Source organism: Hypanus sabinus, chromosome 4, assembly GCF_030144855.1.
Source record: "Hypanus sabinus isolate sHypSab1 chromosome 4, sHypSab1.hap1, whole genome shotgun sequence".
Classification (NCBI taxonomy): Eukaryota; Metazoa; Chordata; class Chondrichthyes; order Myliobatiformes; family Dasyatidae; genus Hypanus; species Hypanus sabinus.
In genome coordinates, this window is record NC_082709.1 from 141,554,050 (window position 1) to 141,572,886 (window position 18,837).

At 38.7% G+C, this 18,837-nt stretch overlaps 1 protein-coding gene across 1 annotated transcript in view; it reads left to right on the forward strand.

Annotated features, from left to right (window-relative positions):
• The window catches only part of epha6 (eph receptor A6), a 670,497-nt gene that overhangs the window by 129,424 nt on the left and 522,236 nt on the right, over positions 1-18,837 (forward strand). The window lies entirely within an intron of this gene.

Consider the following 18,837-nt stretch of genomic DNA (forward strand, 5'->3'; position numbering starts at 1 on the left):
GCTGCAAAGGTAAGTACAGAATCCTAGATTTTGAAGATAGATGAATAAACCAAGGGGATTGTCTATTGAATTGCAAGATGATTTTTGTTTATTCATCTTCTTTAGTATTTAGTGTCAATAGCAAAGCCAAGATTAATTGTCCATCTCTAACTGCCCTGGAAAAGGTGGTGATGACCAGCTTTCTTGGATCATTGTAGTAATTCTGTTAAACATGCTGTTGGGTAGCAAGTACCAGGATTTAGACAGATGAGCCACAAATTTTCAAATGAACATGATTTATGATTTGAAGGAGAAAATGCAGACATCTCTGCTCCCATGCACCTGATATCCTCATCCTTCTCAATCATACTGATTGTGCTTGCAAAATGCTGCTGAAATATCGGTCACTGTGCCTTGGTAGTGAATTAAATAAATGCTTAGAGTCATGGATAGGGTACAGTCACACCAATTGCATTGTCTTGTGTGGTGTTAAGTTTCTTGATTGTTGTTGGAATCGCATTCATGCAAGCTGTTGGAGAATGCTCCATCACACTCTTTCTTGTACCTTTCCTGAAATATTGAGTGTGTGACTTTAAGCTCCCGTACCTCTTTCTTGATGGTAGCAATTAGAAGAGAGCATGTCCTTAATGATGAATGTTGCCTTCAATGTTGCCCTCAATGCTGGGGAGCCAGGTGCCCATGAAGGAGCTGGCTGAGCTTACAACTCTTGAAGCTTTTTCAGATCCTGTGCAGTGACCCCTCCGTACTAGACAATGATGCAACCAGTTAGAGTGCTTTCCCCTGTACATCTGTAGAAATTTGCAAGTGTCTTTGGTGACATACCAAGTCCACTCAAACTCTAAATGAAAAATAGCATTGTTTTGCCTTGTTTGTAATTGCATCAATACATTGGGCCCAGGATAGATCTTCAGAGATGTCGACACCCAGGAACTTGAAACTGCTCACCCTTTCCAGCTCTGATCCCTTGATGAGGACTGGTGTGACTTCCCGACTTCCCCTTCCTAAAGTTCACAATCAATTCCTCGGTCTTACTGACATTGATTACAAGGTTGTTGTTGTGACACCACTCTATCAGCTGATTTATCTCTCTCCCGTGCACCTCTTCATCACCATCTGACATTCCGCCAATAATAGTTGCACTGTTGGCAAATTGATAAACGGCAGTTGAGCCGAGCCTAGCTACACAGTCATTGGTTTAGACCAGGGGTCGGCAACCTTTACCACTGAAAGAGCCATTTGGACCCGTTTCCCACAGAAAAGAAAACACTGGGAGCCACAAAACCCGTTTGACATTTAAAATGAAATAACACTGCATACAACGTTTTTTTGCCTTTATGCTATGTATAAACAAACTATAATGTGTTGCATTTATGAAATCGATGAACTCCTGCAGAGAAAACGAAATTACATTTCTGCATGCAACAAAAACATTTTGAACTCCGAAAAAAAAGACGTTGGGTTGAAGGTTACTTTTAAGTAAAATACTCAACGTCTATTTGAGTCCTTCTTGTATTTATGAAAAACGCCGAACTTAAATTGTCCGCCAGCAGCAAACCAAAAATAACGTCAGCCAGCTGTCAACCTGAAAAATAAAAGGACTATTTCACTGAACAATGAAAAAATATGAATATACTTAAAATAATAGGCAATTAAAATATTTATCATACTTGGTTAATGGGATTCCTGCTCCTGGACCTCAGCGCACAGCGTCTGCACATCAGGGCTGTATGACGTCACCTTCATCTTTACACAGGATCGCAAGCTGTCATCTGTGAGGCATGCGCGATGTTTGTTTTTAATAAAGTTCATGTTGGAGAACACCTGTTCACATACATATGTGGATCCAAAGATCGACAGGACTCCAAGCGCATACTTTTTAATGATTACATAAATGTCGGGGATAGCGTTCCATGTTTCGAACACAAGTTTGTCCGGTTTGGGGAGGTTTTCAATATCACTCCATTTGTGATTCTGAGCAAGAATGGCCTTCTGACGGGCAACATCTTCAAGGTCTGCTGTCAAGCGTCTAAACTTGGACACCCATATGTCTTTGTCAGCTATGTCTGCCAGTTCCATCTCAAGATCAGGTTGACTCACACCTGCCAATGCAGTCATATTCAGTAGGGATGGATCGATGCTTAGGGGAGTGACTGGGAAGGATAATATGTTTTTTTCCTCACTGAACTCACAGAAGCGTTTCCCAAACGATGTTTGCATTGCGATGATTGCAGAATGTAAATACTCCGAATTTATCATGTCGTGAGCTTGTTTGAACTCTCTCAAATTGGGGAAGTGAGACAAAGTGCCTTTCTGTAAATCTCTGGCAAGCACTGTCAACTTGCGCTCGAGTGCCAAAACATCCTCCAACTTGTGCAGGGCTGTGCGTCCTTTCCCCTGATGAGCTGTGTTCAGCGTGTTCAGGTGCGCTGTCATGTCTACCATGAAGTGTAACTTTTCCAGCCACTCTGACTGTTCCAGCTCAGGAAAGGTGAGCCCTTTGCTGCACAGGAAAGTTTTCACTTCTTCCAGACACACAACAAAGAGTTTCAGCACCTCCCCTCTTGATAGCCACCGGACTTTGTTGTGCAGCAGGAGATCAGAATATGCACTTTCCAGCTCGTCCTGTAACAAACAGAATTGACGGTGATTTAAACTTTTTGCCATTATTTTATTGACAATCTGAATGACAACATCCATTACTTCTGTGCATTCCTGAGGAAATGTTTGAGCGCACAGTGCCTCTTGGTGCAAGATGCAGTGAAAAGTCAGCAGCTTTCTGTCCAGCAACTTCTGCAGTAAAGCCACAAATCCCTTGTGCGCTCCTGTCATACTTGGTGCCCCATCAGTAGCTACTGACACCAGGTGGGTGGTCTTTATTCCTTTGGTTCTTAAACAATTCAAGACAGCCTCACAGATGACCTCCCCCAGTGTTTGGCCTTTTAGAGGTATCAACTCAATCATTTCTTCCTGTGGCCCGGCAGAGTTTACATACCGGCAGAACAGCACTATTTGTTCAATATCACCTTTGTCTTTAGACTCATCACAGGCAATCGAGTAGGCCACAGCTAAATTGATGTCTTTAATTTGCTGTCTTTTGATGTCTTCTGCCATTTTTATGGTTCTGTCTTTGACAGTCTTTGCAGAGAGGGGCATATCCCTGATTTTCTGCACAATTTCACTTTTTTTTTTAATTCCGTGAATAGATGTTCTGAAATCTTAATGAAAGATTCTTTTATATATTCACCATCTGTAAACTGCTTCCCGTGCCTGACTATTTCCTGAGCGGCAACATAACTGGCGTATGTCGTTGATTTTCCAGACTTCATCCACTTCTTGAAATGATTTTTGCTCAGATCAACCTTCCGAATCAGTTCCAAAACGGCTTTTTTTCTCTCATCTCCATCCGGATATTTTTGAGCAAAGGCTGCGTGTTTATTCTGGAAATGTCTTGCAACTTTTGACTTTTTGTTGTTTGCTAGTTTCTCATTGCATATTAAGCATACCGGTAAACTAGTCTTGTCAGCAGTGAAAGCAAATGAATCTGCCCACCTACCATTAAACGTTCTGTTTTCTTCAGTCACTTTTCTTGTTTTAGAATTCTTCATATTTAGCCTACCTTGGATCGAAAAATTAAAGAAATCGCGCACTGGCGGGTGTCAGGCATTGGCAGTGGTGACGTATATTAATAGCAACATAAAACACGTTTTATTTAGATCCTACAAGATCACCATAATCTTAAAATTTAGAATTACATTTCAAAAACTAACAAACTAACATAAAATACATTTTAATTAAATACTCATCATTTATTTTCCAAAGCCACAGGGAGCCGCAGCACAGAGATGAAAGAGTCGCATGCGGCTCCGGAGCCGCGGGTTGCCGACCCCTGGTTTAGACAGAGTAGAACAGCTAGTTAAGTACACCTCCTTGAAGTGCATCAGTGCTAATTGTCAGCAAGAAAAAGATGTTATTTCTGATCTGCACAAACTGTGGTCTCATGGTGAGGAAATTGAAGTAGAATGGAAAACAAAAGCGTTGCTTGTTGACATCTGGAAGGGGAAGGAGGACTAACATGGGCCAGTCTACACGGGGGCAAATCAGTGGTGACGAGAGTCCGCAGCTTTAACATATTGGATAACTTACCCAGCAGGTAGATCCAATCACAAGGAACACACAGCAACATCTTTGCTTTGTGAAGAGACTATGGTTATTCAGCTTGTCACTGAATTCTCTGACAAATATACACGGTGCACCATTGATAGCATCCTAACTGGTTGCATCGTGCTCTGGTATGGCAATCTGAATGTGCAGAACTTAAGAAGCTGCAGAGTCGTGAACTCTGCCTAAAACATCATGAGCACTTTCCTCCCCACTGTCAGTAGTACCTAGAGGAGGTGATGCCTCAAGAAGGCAACACATGTGGTCAAAGATTCTCATGAACCAGGCTGTGTGACATTCTCACAGGTAACTTCAGACAGGAGACACAGAAACCTGAACTCCCATACCAATGTTCAAGAACACTGCTGACCTCTTCTGCTGATAAAATGTTGTATTTTCTTGAGTCTTATCAAGCATTTAAAGAAATGTCCAGTGGACCTTGGGAACTTGCAACAAATTCGACCATTAAGTAACAACCTACTGTAAATTCTAATTCCCCTTCCAGTGACTTTGTAAAAGTAACTGCTTCTTAGACAATGAATGGACAAATCTACTGAGCCAGTTTTAGGTCTCAGAATAATTGACCATTTCTAAGCAGTTCATGCAAAAGCACAATGTCGATACATGTACATGTCATGCTATTTAAATATATAGGATTTATAGATATAAATGTCATGCTGTGTGTTAAATGCAAATGATTCTAATTTAATTTGTTATTCAAATGTAATTATTGTTTTTGTGATCTTTTTAAACTACAAGGTGATTTTTTAATTGATGTGCAATGCAAGGCATTCTTATTTAGTGTTTAACAAAAATATTGTATGTGTTGTAAAGGATCATTACACTAACATAAAAACTCTACCTTCAGTATTAAAGAACTGTATTAAATTTTGTTGAACAAAAAATTTATAGCTTCATTATTTATAGCTTTTAATTTGTTAAATGTCCACCAAAAGTAAATTATAAAATTAACAATTTCAGTCATCTGAAATACAATCAAACTATTTTTTTTTTCAATTAAAAACAATTATGGAAAAGTCTGAACCATAATTTTTCAGCCAAATATACCACTACCGCAGAGCAAAATAATAGCTTGTTTTATTATGGCTAACACGGTATTCTATTAACTCTTGCTTTATATATCATTTAACATATCATGGAGAAACTTTGTAAAATACAAAACAATTTCCAAGGCCATTTCAGTTGTTTGGGTAAGTTTTAGCTGAAATTATCTTTGTAGGATTGTTCATGTTGATAATGGGGGAAAATAGGATTTGTGGTCAATTTGGGCCCATGGGATTGTTTTAGCAGTTGATCTGTATGGGCTAAAATAACAGTCCAGGTGCTTGCCCCTGCCACTTAGCTCAGTTATCTTGGGATGCAGATGTTACTGGTACCAATGCATGCATATATCTCCAAATGAGGAGACAATAGTATTTTGTGATATAATCTGCTCTCAGGAGTATGTCAATGTCAAGGTTAGGTCCTTGTTCCCTTTCTCCATGAAGATTGATCTGTCCTCCACTTTTGCTGCTTTGATGTTACTTTTCAGATTAGGTAGTCACTTTTAGTATATGGAGTAACTGGTATTCAAGTTGAATTTGACACTATATTGAAACATTGTACTGGGTCTCTACATTATCTCTTGAAAGCATTAGCTTAGACTCTCTATGACGTATTTCATTGATTGTACCTTCACCTTTCCATTTCCCTACTATTTCATTGATTGATAGTTCCATCTCCGCAGCCTATAGAGAAATGCAGACATCACACTGCTAACTGTACATGTATATTAATTTGAAAGAATGAATTTAGTGTCCTTTAAGTTAAAATATCACAGTAATGAAAGATGTTATTCTGACTTTCATCTTGACTCCATCAACATCTGTTTGGTTAGGTTTGTTACTGAAATGGAGGCCATTACTAATTGTACCTCAAAAAAAAAGATTAACTTTAAAATACGCACAAGTGAAGTAATAAAAACAAATTCTCTTTAGTGAGAACAGATTCTCACTGATTCTCACTAATTCTCATCAGTGAGAACTTTTCTAATAATTAGCACCATTTCTCATTACACAAAGCATGCCTTAAAGTTACTAAATTGGCTCAAATATACCAAGGCAGATTGGTAATGTTAAAGAACTGCATGCACACGTGTGCATGAGAACCATGTGTACCCATATTGTAGCTATGCATGAATGCATTTTCCACACTTGCCTCTTAGAAACTAGGAACATAGGCTAGAAGGGCTGAATGGCCTACTCCTGCACCTACTGTCTATTGTCTATTCCATGGAGTTCAGCAATAGTAAAGTTCAAAGTATATTTTATTATCAAAGTACATATTTGTCTCATATACAACCCTGAGATTCATATCTTGTGGGCATACTCAATGAATCTATAAAATAATAACCATAACGGAATCAATGAAAGACTACCCAACTAGGGCATTCAGCCATTATGTAGAAGTCAATAAACTGTAACACAAAAAGGAGAAATCATTAATAATAAATAAGTAAGTGATAAATATCGAGAAAGTGAGATAAAGAGTCCTTGAAACTAAGTCCATTGGTTGTGGGAACATTTCAATGATAGGACAAGTGAAGTTATCCCCTTTGTTTCAAGAGCCTAATGGTTGAGGTTAGTAACTGTTCGTGAATATGCTGGTGTGAGTCCTGAGGCTCTTGTACCTTCTTCCTGATGGCAGCAGCGTGAATGAAGAGAGAATGACCTGGATGGTTGGGGTTCGTGATGATTGGTTCCTGCAACATCATTTCATATAGATGTGCTCAGTGGTGGGGAAAGCTTTACCTGTACTGGACTGGGCAGTATCCACTAATTTATGTAGGATTTTCCATTCAAGCGCATTGGTGTTTGCATACCAAGCTGTGATGCAGCCAGTCAGTACACTCTGCACTACATATCTATAGAAGTATGTCATAGTTTTAGGTGTCATGGCAAATCTCCACAAACTCCTAAGTAAGAAGAGGCATTGTCATACTTTCTTTGTAATTGCAGTCATGTGCTGGGTCCAGGATAGGTCCTCTGAAATAATAACACCTTGGAATTTAAAGTTGATAACCCTCTCCATCTCTTATTCTCTCATGAGGACTGGCTCATGGACCTCTGGTTTCCTTCTGCTGAAATCTGTAATCAACTCGGTCTTGCTGACATTGAGTAAGGGTGGTTATGACACCACTCTGCCAGATTTTCAATCTCTCTCCTATATTCTGATTCATCACTCCCTTTGATTTAGTCAATGACAGTGGTGTCATCAGCAAACTTGAATATGGTATTGGTGCTGTGCTTAGCCACACAGACTACGTGCAAATGAGTAGAGCAGGGACTAAGCACACCACCTTGTAATGTACCTGTGCTGGTGGAGATTATGGAGGGATGTTGTTCTAATCCAAACAGACTGGGGTCTGTAAGTGAGGAAATCCAGGATCCAATTGCACAAGGAGGTATTGAAGCCAAGGTCTAAGAGCTTATTGATTAGTTTTGAGGGGATGATGGTATTGAATCCTGAGCTGTAGTCGATAAAGAGCATCCTAATGTATGCATCTTTGCTGTCCGGATGTTCCAGGGTTGAGTGAAGAACCAATGAGAGGGCACCTGCTGTGGACCTGTTGCTCCAGAAGGAGTTGATGTGTTTCATTAGCAACCTCTCAAAACACTTCATCACTGTGGATGTAACTGCATCCATTTGGACAGACAAAGCTAAAATAATCCATTTATCTTTAGCTAGCGCTTTAAAATCAGAACTATCCAGTTTAGTTTGTAATTGAAAGAGGAGTGTGTATGTCTAAATCAGTTATTTCACCCAAATATCTACTTAGTTCTTTGTTGAAAGACTGCTTTAATGTTAGTGGTGTGTGAATGTGCTATTTAGTGCTACGGTACAAAAGTTTGTTGATCGATAAATAGGAATCTAGTTGGATGTTTGCCACGGTATGGCAGCTACCTTTATGGAAAATCAATTACGGGCTGGAGCCCGATCATTGCTAACACATTTTATAATTATAGCTGGAGCTTCTATAGAACAAATGTAAGCAGGAGTATACCATTAAGTTAATGTAACAATATTAGCAATGTTGTGGCTTCATTGCCATTGTGTATTAGCTGAAATGTGAAACCATAAATCCATTATAATGCATATATTGTTTTTATTTCCATATTATTTTAATGATCTGGTTAGATTGTTACCCTGAGTTATTTTCTTTCCTATTTTCCAGACACTTAATTACCATAAGATCATGAGACATAGGAGAAGAATTAGGCATTGAGCCCATCGAGTCTGATCTGCCATTCCATCTTGGCTGATTTATTATCCCTGTCAACCCCATTTTCCTGCCTTTTTCCCCATAACCTTTGATGCCCTTGCTAATCAAGAACCTATCAGCCTTCACTATAAACATACCCATTGGCTTGGCCTCCATATCTGTGGCAACAAATTCCACAGATTCACTACTCTCCAGTTTAAAAATTCCTCCTCGGATCAGAGGGCATAACCTCAGAAAAGAATAATGTCCTTTTGAACAGAGATGAGGAGGAATTCCACTAAAGAACTCTTCCACTAAAGAAAAGATAATCTCCATGTCCACTCTATCTAAGGCCTTTCAATATTCAGTAGGCTTCCATAACCCTCCCTCTCATTCTCCTACACTGCAGCAAGTATAGGACTGTATCGATCAAATGCTCCTCATATGTTAACACTTTAATTCCCAGGATCATTCACATGAATCCTTTCCAATGCTAGCACATCCTTTTTTAGATAAGCAGCACAAAATTGCTCACAATACTCCAAGTCTGGTCCTACTAATGCCTTATAAAGCCATTGCATTTTGGTGAATGTGCCCAGTAAGTTTACCAAACATGAGAAAATCTGCAGATGCTGGAAAAACACAGGCCTGATAAAGGGCTTCAGCCCAAAACAGATTACCTTTTTCCATAGATGCTGCCTGGAAACATCCTGCCTAAGTTCTTCCAGCATTTTTTGTGTGTTGTGTAAATTTACCAGCTCTTTTCTTTCTACTCTCCGCCTGCAGAAAATAAACTGCCTTAAACTTGCCCAACACAAAACACTATGTGGAAACAAGCTCTTTTAAAAGATATTTAACACATGAAAGATATTTGTGATCATAACTCTTAATCGTTTGAAGAAGTGTCAAAAATTCCATTAGTTTCAAGGTAAACATGGAGAAGGATAGGTCTACTCTTTGGCTTGAGTTTCTGAATTGGAGAAAGGCCGATTTTGATGATATCAGAAAGGATCTGGCCAATGTGGAATGTGACAGGTGATTTTCTGGCAAAGGAGTGCTCAGTAAGTGAGAAGCTTTCAAAAGCAAAATTTTGAGAGTTCAGAGTTTGTATGTTCATGTCGGAATGAAAGGCAAGACTGACAAGTTCAGGAACCCTGACGTTTAAGAGATAATGAGGCCCTGGTTAAGTGCATAGTAGGCATAAATGGAAAGAACAAATGAGCTATCTGATATTCACCACCATCCTAAGCAAATGATGTACTTGAGGAAAATAAGCAACAGAACTCTTCGAGGAAAGAATTACAGGATGCGTATTGTATACATTTCCCTGTCATTAAATGTACCTATTGAAACATACTGAAATTAGGAGAGCTAAAAGAAGGCATGTGGTTGCTCTCGTAGACAAGTTGAAGGAGAATTCAAAGGGTTTTTATTGACGTATTAAGAGCAAAACAATGGCAAGGGACCAAAGTTGATTTAAAGATTAGAGTGGTCATCTTGACTTGGAACTAAAAAAGATGGGGGAGATCAAATAGATATTTGACATTTGTCTTTACGAGGGAGATGGACACAAAGTTTATAGAAATGAGGCAAAACAGTAAGAGAAGTCATGGATTATGTACAGATTACAGAGGAGGAGGTGCTTGCTATCTTAAGGCAAATCAGAGTGGATAAATCCCAGGGCCTGATGAGGTGTTCCCTCAGACCTTGTGGGAGGCAAGTGCAGAGGCCCTAGCAGAGGTATTTAAAATGTTCTTCACTACAGTTGAGCTGCCAGTGGTTCTTTAAGAAAAGCTTTAAGAATAATTGGGACTTCAGTAGTGGGTTATTATTAGAAGATATTCTAAAGAATTTGATATGTATTTATATAGATAGGAACTGATTGTGGATAGTCAACATGTCTTTGTGCATGGTAGGTTGTGCCTAACCAGTCTTAAGAGTTTTTCAAGAAGGTTATCAGGAAAATTTATGATGTAAAGTCAGTTGATGTTATCTGCATGGACTTTAAGAAGGTTTTTGACAACATCCTGCATGGGAGTTTGGCCTCGAAGGTTCAGTTGCTGGCACTGGTAACACTGTAAATTGGATTCAATATTTGCTTTGTGGGAGAAGCCAGAGAGTGGTAGTAGATGGTTGCCTCTGTGACTGGAGACCTGTGACCAGTGGTGTGCCACAGGGATCTTTGCTGTGTCTGTTGTTGATCACCTGGGTGATAATATGGTAAACTGTATCGGCAACTTTGCGGATGTCACCAAGATTGGGGGCAGAGTGGACAGAGAGGAAGGGATAAAAGCTTGCAGCAGGATCTAGGCCAGCTGGAAAAATGGGCAAAAAATTAGCCGATGGAATTTAATGCATACAAGTATGCAGCATTGTATTTTGTGAGGTAAAGCCACCGTAGGACTTGCACAGTGAACAGTAGGGCACTGAGAAGTGTTTTTAAACAGAGGAATCAGGGAATTCAGATCCATCATTTCTTGAAAGTCACATCACAGGTAAATAGGGCCATAAAGAGAACTTTTGGTGCATTGGCCTTTATAAATTAAAGTATTGAGCACAGGAGTTGGGATGTTATGTTGGAGTTAAATAAAACATTGGTGAGGTCTAATTCGGATTGTTATGTGCCATTCTGTTCATGTACCTGCTGGGAAGATATCAATAAGATTGAAAAACTGCAGAGAAAGTTTACAAGGATTTTGCCAGGATTTGAGGACTTGAGTTGTAGGGAAATGTTGAATAGGTTAGGACTTTATTCCCTGGAGTGTAGGAGAATGAGAAGAAATTTGATAGAGGTATATAAAATTATGAGGAGTGTAGATAGGCTAAATGCAAACAGGCTTTTCCCAGTGAGGAGGGGTGCAACTACAACTAGAGATGATGGGTTAATGGTGAAAGGTGGAATGTTTAAGGGGGACATGAAGGGGGACTTCTTCTCTCAGAGAGTGGTGTGAGTGTGGAATGAACTGCCAGTGGAAGTGGTGGATGCGCATTGGATTTCAGCATTAAAGAGAAGTTTGGATAAGTACATGTATGGGAGGGTAATGGTGAGTTAAGGTCCAGGTGTGGGTTGATTGGACAAGGCAGAGTAATAGTTTCACATGGACTGGATGTGCCAAAGAGCCTGTTTCAATGCTGGAGGACTCTGTGACTCTTTGACACTGTGATGATATTGGGTTCGCTGAGTTCTAAACTCAAATGGAGATCTTAAGTCCTGTCCGATATAAATATCCATGACTACTGTCACCTATCACTGTAGGAATATTATACTGTAACTACCCAATTGTCAAATACTAGTTTACTTTGCTGTTTGTTTTCCATAGTGCACTTAGCTGCTAATGCCCACTGTTCGAGTGGAGGGTCCCTTCTCCCTACCAAGGAGAAGATACTTCCAGCAAACAATGTAGTTTAAAACATAGTTCATTTATTTACAGTGATAAAAGTTTAAATCCAAACAATACTCTTAAAACACATTTAAAACTCACAGAGGATTACTATCGTAAATATTTCCAAATTACAAACCATTTCTAAAACACAAATCATTTCCTTAAACATAAAGCATTTCTCAAGCATAAAGGATAAAGCACAAAGTATAAGCATTTCTTAAACCTAAAAGACTAATAATTTCCAAAATACAGGTAGAATTCCTATAACTATATATATATACCCCTTTTCTCCACTGGGATGATCTCACACGCATATGAAATTTCCTCTGATATCCTTTCAAATCTAAAAGCCTTTTTTGGAGACATAGACCTCAGCTTAAAGTTCACACTTAAAGTTCACACACAAGTAATGCCGTAAAGCTATCTTCTTTGAGTACATAACACCTTTCAACTATATGCACATCAGTTATTGATATACGAAATGATATTATCCATCTGTTCTGCAAGCTTCTTCGAATAAGCAACTTGAGAGTCAACTTGTCTGTTTGAAACAACCCATTTTCTAAAATGACACCTTGAGCAATAATAAAGCAGGTGTAGTGAGCTAGCATCTGTTTTCACAGACAGATAGGGAGTATTTTTTTAACTTCAAGCTGATTACTGCTTTCCATTTACATTTTTTTAAATGGTCTGACTCCCATTTATGACCATAAGCTAAACAAATTTAGTTACAAGTTTATTTGCAACTGTTTGTGATCTTTCAAATGTAGCTTGCATAATTTAGAAAGCAAATTAGAAAACATGAGAAAGAAACAAATATCCAGAAAATCCATCAGAGACACTAGCTGCTGATCCCATGGACTATCCTGGCGTACTGCCTTCCCTAAAAAAAAAACTGGCCTCTCTCTCACTTCAACATTCACTCTGACTTTGCGTTACTTAAATGCAGCAGACTGATACATTCCTGATCACTTCTTTCTATTGATGGTACAAGTTCAGTATTTCTAATAGAACATTTTTCACATCATTGCAATTTGCGAGAGTTTGTGCTTTCTTTATAGAAAGGTAAGGATGGTCTAACTTATAACATATTATTGCAATGTTATTTACAATATAGACCCAGAAATTGTCAGTGTTGAGCAGCCCTAGTTTAAGATTGACTTACATAGAAGGATCTTTTCTTGTGAATATTTTCCAAAGCTAGCATGCAACAAAAGGTATCTGTCAGCATACTGAACAATCACCCTAGCTTAGTGGGCTGTGCAAACAGTCAAAATACCACAAACATTTTTCATACTTAGAAGATATTTTTTTAAAAAATCATTCTTATGAAAGCTATAAAGTTTATAAAAACTTAAACAATTATATAAAAAGAAGCAACAAGCACATTTAAATCCCAGCTGCATTTAAGTAAGTTAAAGTCATTTGAAAATAAATTGTAATTAAGCCAAAACTTAGTTCCTCAAATGATGGTGACATATTTCCTGCACTAGCACAGATGTCCAATAAGTTTTTTGAATGATTAACTCTCTTCCAGTGAGCTCTTTGTGGGGCTCCTTACGAAGTCCAGCATTGGACTGGAGCTGGGAAAATATTTGTAAACAGCTCCATGAAAATTGAGGACCTCTGTGGTTGCATATATACTTATGGGAACTGCAAATTTGCTGAAACTTACATAACAGCTCCATTTAGATATAACAATAATTCCCCACAAAATACAAGCCGTGTAGTATTGTGTTAAATGACATCTGCCCTTTCAATCCTTGGAATTATTTGGCATGTTGCAGTATTATTTAGGTACAGATGGTTTGTGGAAAAAAAAATTGAGTATTGAATATGTGAAGTCATCGAAAACCAGAAAAGCTTGGGTGAATGTAAGGTCTTGCATGTATAAGTTATATTTATTATAAAAACGTGGCACCAAGGTTAGCTGTTAACAGAATCAAAATCAGTTTTATTATCACTGCCATATGCCATGAAATTTGTTGTTTTTTGGCAACACTACAGTGCAATGCATAAAAATTTGCTGTAAGAAATGGATTTTTAAATCTTAGCTCTCAACAGTTTGTTTGCTATAGTGGCTCTTTATGCCCCTTTTGTAGCATTTACCTTCTAAAATTGGTCATTATTATTAATTCCACCAAGTTGGGAGTTTTAATTTCAGTAAATTCTTCTCCTGCTCTCAGTTGCTGGTCTGCTAGTTAGTAGAGGAATAATACAGAAGAGAATGGGATTATTAGAAAGGCAGTGACAAATTTTACATTTTACATAGCACTTCTAAATGAAAAAGAAAAGGATGTCTGATAGAAAGTGCATGGAAGTACAGTGATTAATGAAGCTGTCAGAAATGAACATGTTATCAGAAAAGTTTATATGTGGAGAAATTAGTAAATTATTTCATAGTTTTGGAGGGGAACTTCAGCAGGAAAGACTGTATGACTGGCTTTATTAATGACTTTGAAATAAGATATTGTATAATACAGAGATTGGGGAGAAAAATTCTCTACTATAGCACAAGGGCACTTATAAACATTAGATATGCTTTTAAATGGTTGAAAACAAACACTAGGATTCTATAATCAGTTCCAAGACACATGAAGCAAGTACAACTTGGTAAGAACATAAGTGATCACTGCACAGTAATAGATCAATGGAAGTTTAGATACATGTGGACATGCAGGAGACATATTAAATCTAAATGAAATAGGTGAACAACATGGAGAATGGGAACAGAAATTAGTGAGAGAGTTCACAGAGAAAAGATATGAATAGGAATATTCCATGTTCACTCCAGGCTACTGAAATATTTAACATAGTTCTTACATTAAATTAATAAATAGAATTGCACAATCAAAGAGTGTAAGTTCTTAATAAGAATAATCTGGCAGGAATGCCATTTCCATCCTTAAGTTCAGATTTTCTCTGGCAGTCACTGTAAGACAATCCACTTGCTGGTGGCCGAACGATACTTCCCGCTTAAGTGCCATGGAGTTCTGATGCAAATGGAAAAGACTTGAACTTGTTGACAGGTGTTTACTAGGGTTTTGTAGACGATGTTTTCCTCCCAACTGTTCATGAGTGGCAGAGGATGACTATTCTGCAAGAATATTCCCATTCTATTCAATGCCTGCTCCTTCTCTAATTGACCTGCCAGCAGATTTGTAACTGAAAGATCTAGAGAAATTTACTGGATTGAAAGCCTTAAGTTTGGCACAAGTAGTAACACTGACTTATCTGAGAAGGCAAATGCCTTAGAAATGGCTTAGAGGATTCTAATTCTGATTAATCTATTTCTGATTGTGATGGAGAGCCACTACAAACAAAACTGAGAGGAGAGCTAACTGATTAGTTGAGTATAATGCCACACCATTTTAACTGGTTACCAGATCAATTGAGTTTAATGAGTGGAGTGGCTATTCACAACCTACATTATGATTAGATAGCCTGCATTCTTAATTGAGTTTCTATGCTTATTTTTTTACTATTTAATTATTTTGATTCAATATTTTGATTATTTTACCAATTTCTTTTATTTTTTTTGCATTTCCTGTATGGCAGAGACTTTCAGAAGCATTCAGTAGTTTTCCAGATATATTGGGCAAGAATCTGTTTTCCAGTACTTCTGCATTTGCTTCTTCTGTTTCCACTGTATAATTAGATTCGTATCTAGAATAACCCATCTTGCAGTCTTGATACTGAGAATTGGGATAAATCTACTCGAGATAACTGAAGGTGTGGGACAGGTGAATGAAAAGTTGAGGCAAGTACAGATGTTCAAGAAATTCTGGTCAAACTATGGCCTTTTGGTAGTTAATCATGTCTGGATGTGAATAATCTCATAACCATCAATTACACATAGTGAATACGCAAGTGGGATTTCAGAAATTAGTTTACACTGAGTGGTTTAATAAATTATTTGCAACTTTGGTATTTTCAAGCCAAAGAATGTTGGCATTGTTTCAAACATCATTGCACTGATAAAACCCAAATCAAAATAATCCACATCCAGCTATTTAGTAGTAATACTCATCTGTGCAGTAATCGTGTGCCTTATCCAAAGCTTTTTTTTATATATCTCCCTGTTCATAGTCCTGACTAAACAAGTGTGGTCATGTGTTCTGGGCTTTTGATCAAATGAAGTCTTCAAACTGCACGATGGCAGCTGGAAAATGGAAGTGTATGAACTTTAATGAGAAGTTAATCGTAATAACATTCTCATGAAGCTACCTCATCACTGAAACGATCTCCTGCATAGAATGGTTGCACCAGAGAAGGAGGTTATTTGGGTCTCTGTAACCACCCTAGCTATCCAGAAGAACAGCTCTATGGTTCCAAACTCTGGCTCTTGCAATTTATTTCTTCATATGCTTATCCATTTACCTTTTGAAGGACACAGTAAAACCTGCATTCATCAAATTCACAGGCAGTGCTTTCAAGATTCCAGCTGCATACTGTGAAAAAATTATTTCTTTCCGCCACTCTAAATTATCGTTATTTATTTTATAATTGTGACCTCTAATCTTTTTTCCCTTCACCAATAGGAACAATCCCCCACAATCGAGTGGCCAGACCATCATTTTCTAAAATAAAGCAGAGTTCCAGTGTCTCTAAACATTCTTGTAATTAGTTCTGCTGATCATAGGAACTGCCTGGAAAATCTATTCTGAACCCTCTCTAATACCTTCGCAATCTTATAATTGGCAACCAAAATTCAACAAAGTATTTCTGAAGCCCGAATTGCATTTTACAAAGGTTTAGCACAATTTCCTCACTTTATATTCTGTGCCACTTTTGACAAATCTCAGAATTGTGTGTACCTTATTAACTGCCTTCTCCACATACCCTGCTGTGTTTGATGACTTGCACATCCAAATCCCAGGTCCTTCATTTCATACTCCACTTTTAGGATCTTTATTCTGTATTGCCATTCCTTGTTCTCACCACCTCACATGCATTTCTCAAAATGCCTCAACTCAAATTTCATCTGCCGTGTGCCCACCCATTCTGCCAACTGCTTATATCCATCTGTAATCTGTCATTTTCCTCTTTGCAAACATGATACTGATTTCACCGGCAAACTTAGAAATTGTGCCTTCCACCCTTGAGCCTAGTTCATTCATATACTGTAGACTGAAACAATCTATTGCCCTGAAATCAGTATTTGGGAAATGACATCATTCACCTTCCATCAATCCAAAAAAAAACAATCACCATGCTGTCTACTTCATTATGAACATTTCATGCCACATGTTTCAACTTTGCCAATAAACCCATCACAAAAGCTTACTGGAATTCATATACATCATAACAATTTCAATGGCCTCATCAGTTCTGTCTGTTACCTCATCAAAATCCTCTAAGTTGGCTAAAGATGGTTTGCTCTTAATAAATCCACACTGCCTGCCTTAAATAATCTATTTTTCTCCAGGTCATTACTAATCCTTCCCCAGATCATTTCTAAAAGCTTTCCTATCACCAAAAGAATAATATTGGCTCCATGATGCTTGTTTAATCTTACTCCCTTCTCTTGTAACACAAACAAGAGAAAATTTGCAGATGCTGGAGATCCAAGCAACACACACAAAATGCTGAAGAAACTCAGCAAAAAAGGCAGCACCTGTGGAAAAGAGTAAATAGTCAACATTTCAGGCTGAGACCCTTCATCAGGACTGAAAAAAAAAGATGAGATGTCGGAGTATGAAGGTGAGGGGAGGGGTATCTCATCTCTGAGAGGATTCTGGGAGACAGAGGCAGTGTGCACGAACCTCGTGGTAAAAAGACTGCAGGATAGGTCATGAGCCGATGTTCAATTCCGTTTTGCTGACCAAAGCTTCCATTGTTCACTGATTGAAGCAACTTGTGAGATTGAAAGATTAAGGTGAATGCAGAAGGTGAGCAATGACTGCCTGCCTTTTGATCGCTGGTGGGAAAGATGTGCTCAGTGGTGGGATCCTGTTGGAGATGATAGAAGTTGTGGGGAATTACTTGCTGGACACGGAGTCTTGTGGGCTGGAAGGTGAGGATGTGAGGAACCCAATCCCTGGTGGGGTGGTGGGAGGATGGGGTGAAGGCAGATGTGCGCAAAATGGAAGAGATGAGGGCGAAGGCCACGTTGATGGTGGAGGAAAGAAAGCCCTTTTCACTGAAGAAGGATGGTATCTCATTAGTTCCTGAATGAAAAGCCTCACCTAGAGAGCAGACACGGCGGAGACAGGGGGACTGAGAGAAGGGGGTGGCATTTTTACAAGTGACAAGATGGGAAGAGTTTTAGTACAGGTAGCCATGAGAGTTATTGGGTTCATAAAAGATATCAGTAGACAGGCTTTCTCCAGAGATAGACACAGAGAGATTGAGAAAGGGGAGGGAAGAGTCAGAATTGGACCATGTAAATTTGAGGGCAGGATGGAAGTTGGAGGCAATGTTGATGAAGTTGATGAGCTCAGCATGGGTGCAGATGCAGCCCCAATGCAGTCTCCGATGTAGCTTAGGAAGTGTAGGGGAGTGATACTGGTGTAGGCTTGGAACATAGACTCTTCCATGTTGCTGACAAAAAGGCAGACATGTTAGTGCCCATGGCAATAACCTTGTGCTTGAAGGAAGTAGGAAGAGTCAAAGGAGATATTTTTGAGAGTGAGGACTAGTCCCACCAGACTGAGGAACGTGATGGTGGAGGGGATCTGGTTGGGTATGGTGTCCAGAAAGAAGCTGAGAGTTTTGAGGCTTTCCTTATGGGGAATGGAGGTGTGTAGGGACTGGACATCCATAGTGAAAATGAGACGATCGGGGGCAGGGAACTTGAGATCGTTGAAAGATCATGTGAAGTGTCACGAATAGGTAGGAAGGGATTGAATGAGAGGGATAAAACAGAGTCAAGGTATGCAACCAGGGGAGATTGATAATCTCCTATCTTCTGATACCATTCCTATGTACAAAGACCATTATGATCAATTGCCTACAATTACATTTCACATTTCTCTCATAATCCAAGGATGAATCTCATCCTATCTGGTCAATTTTTCCAGTACTTACATGCTA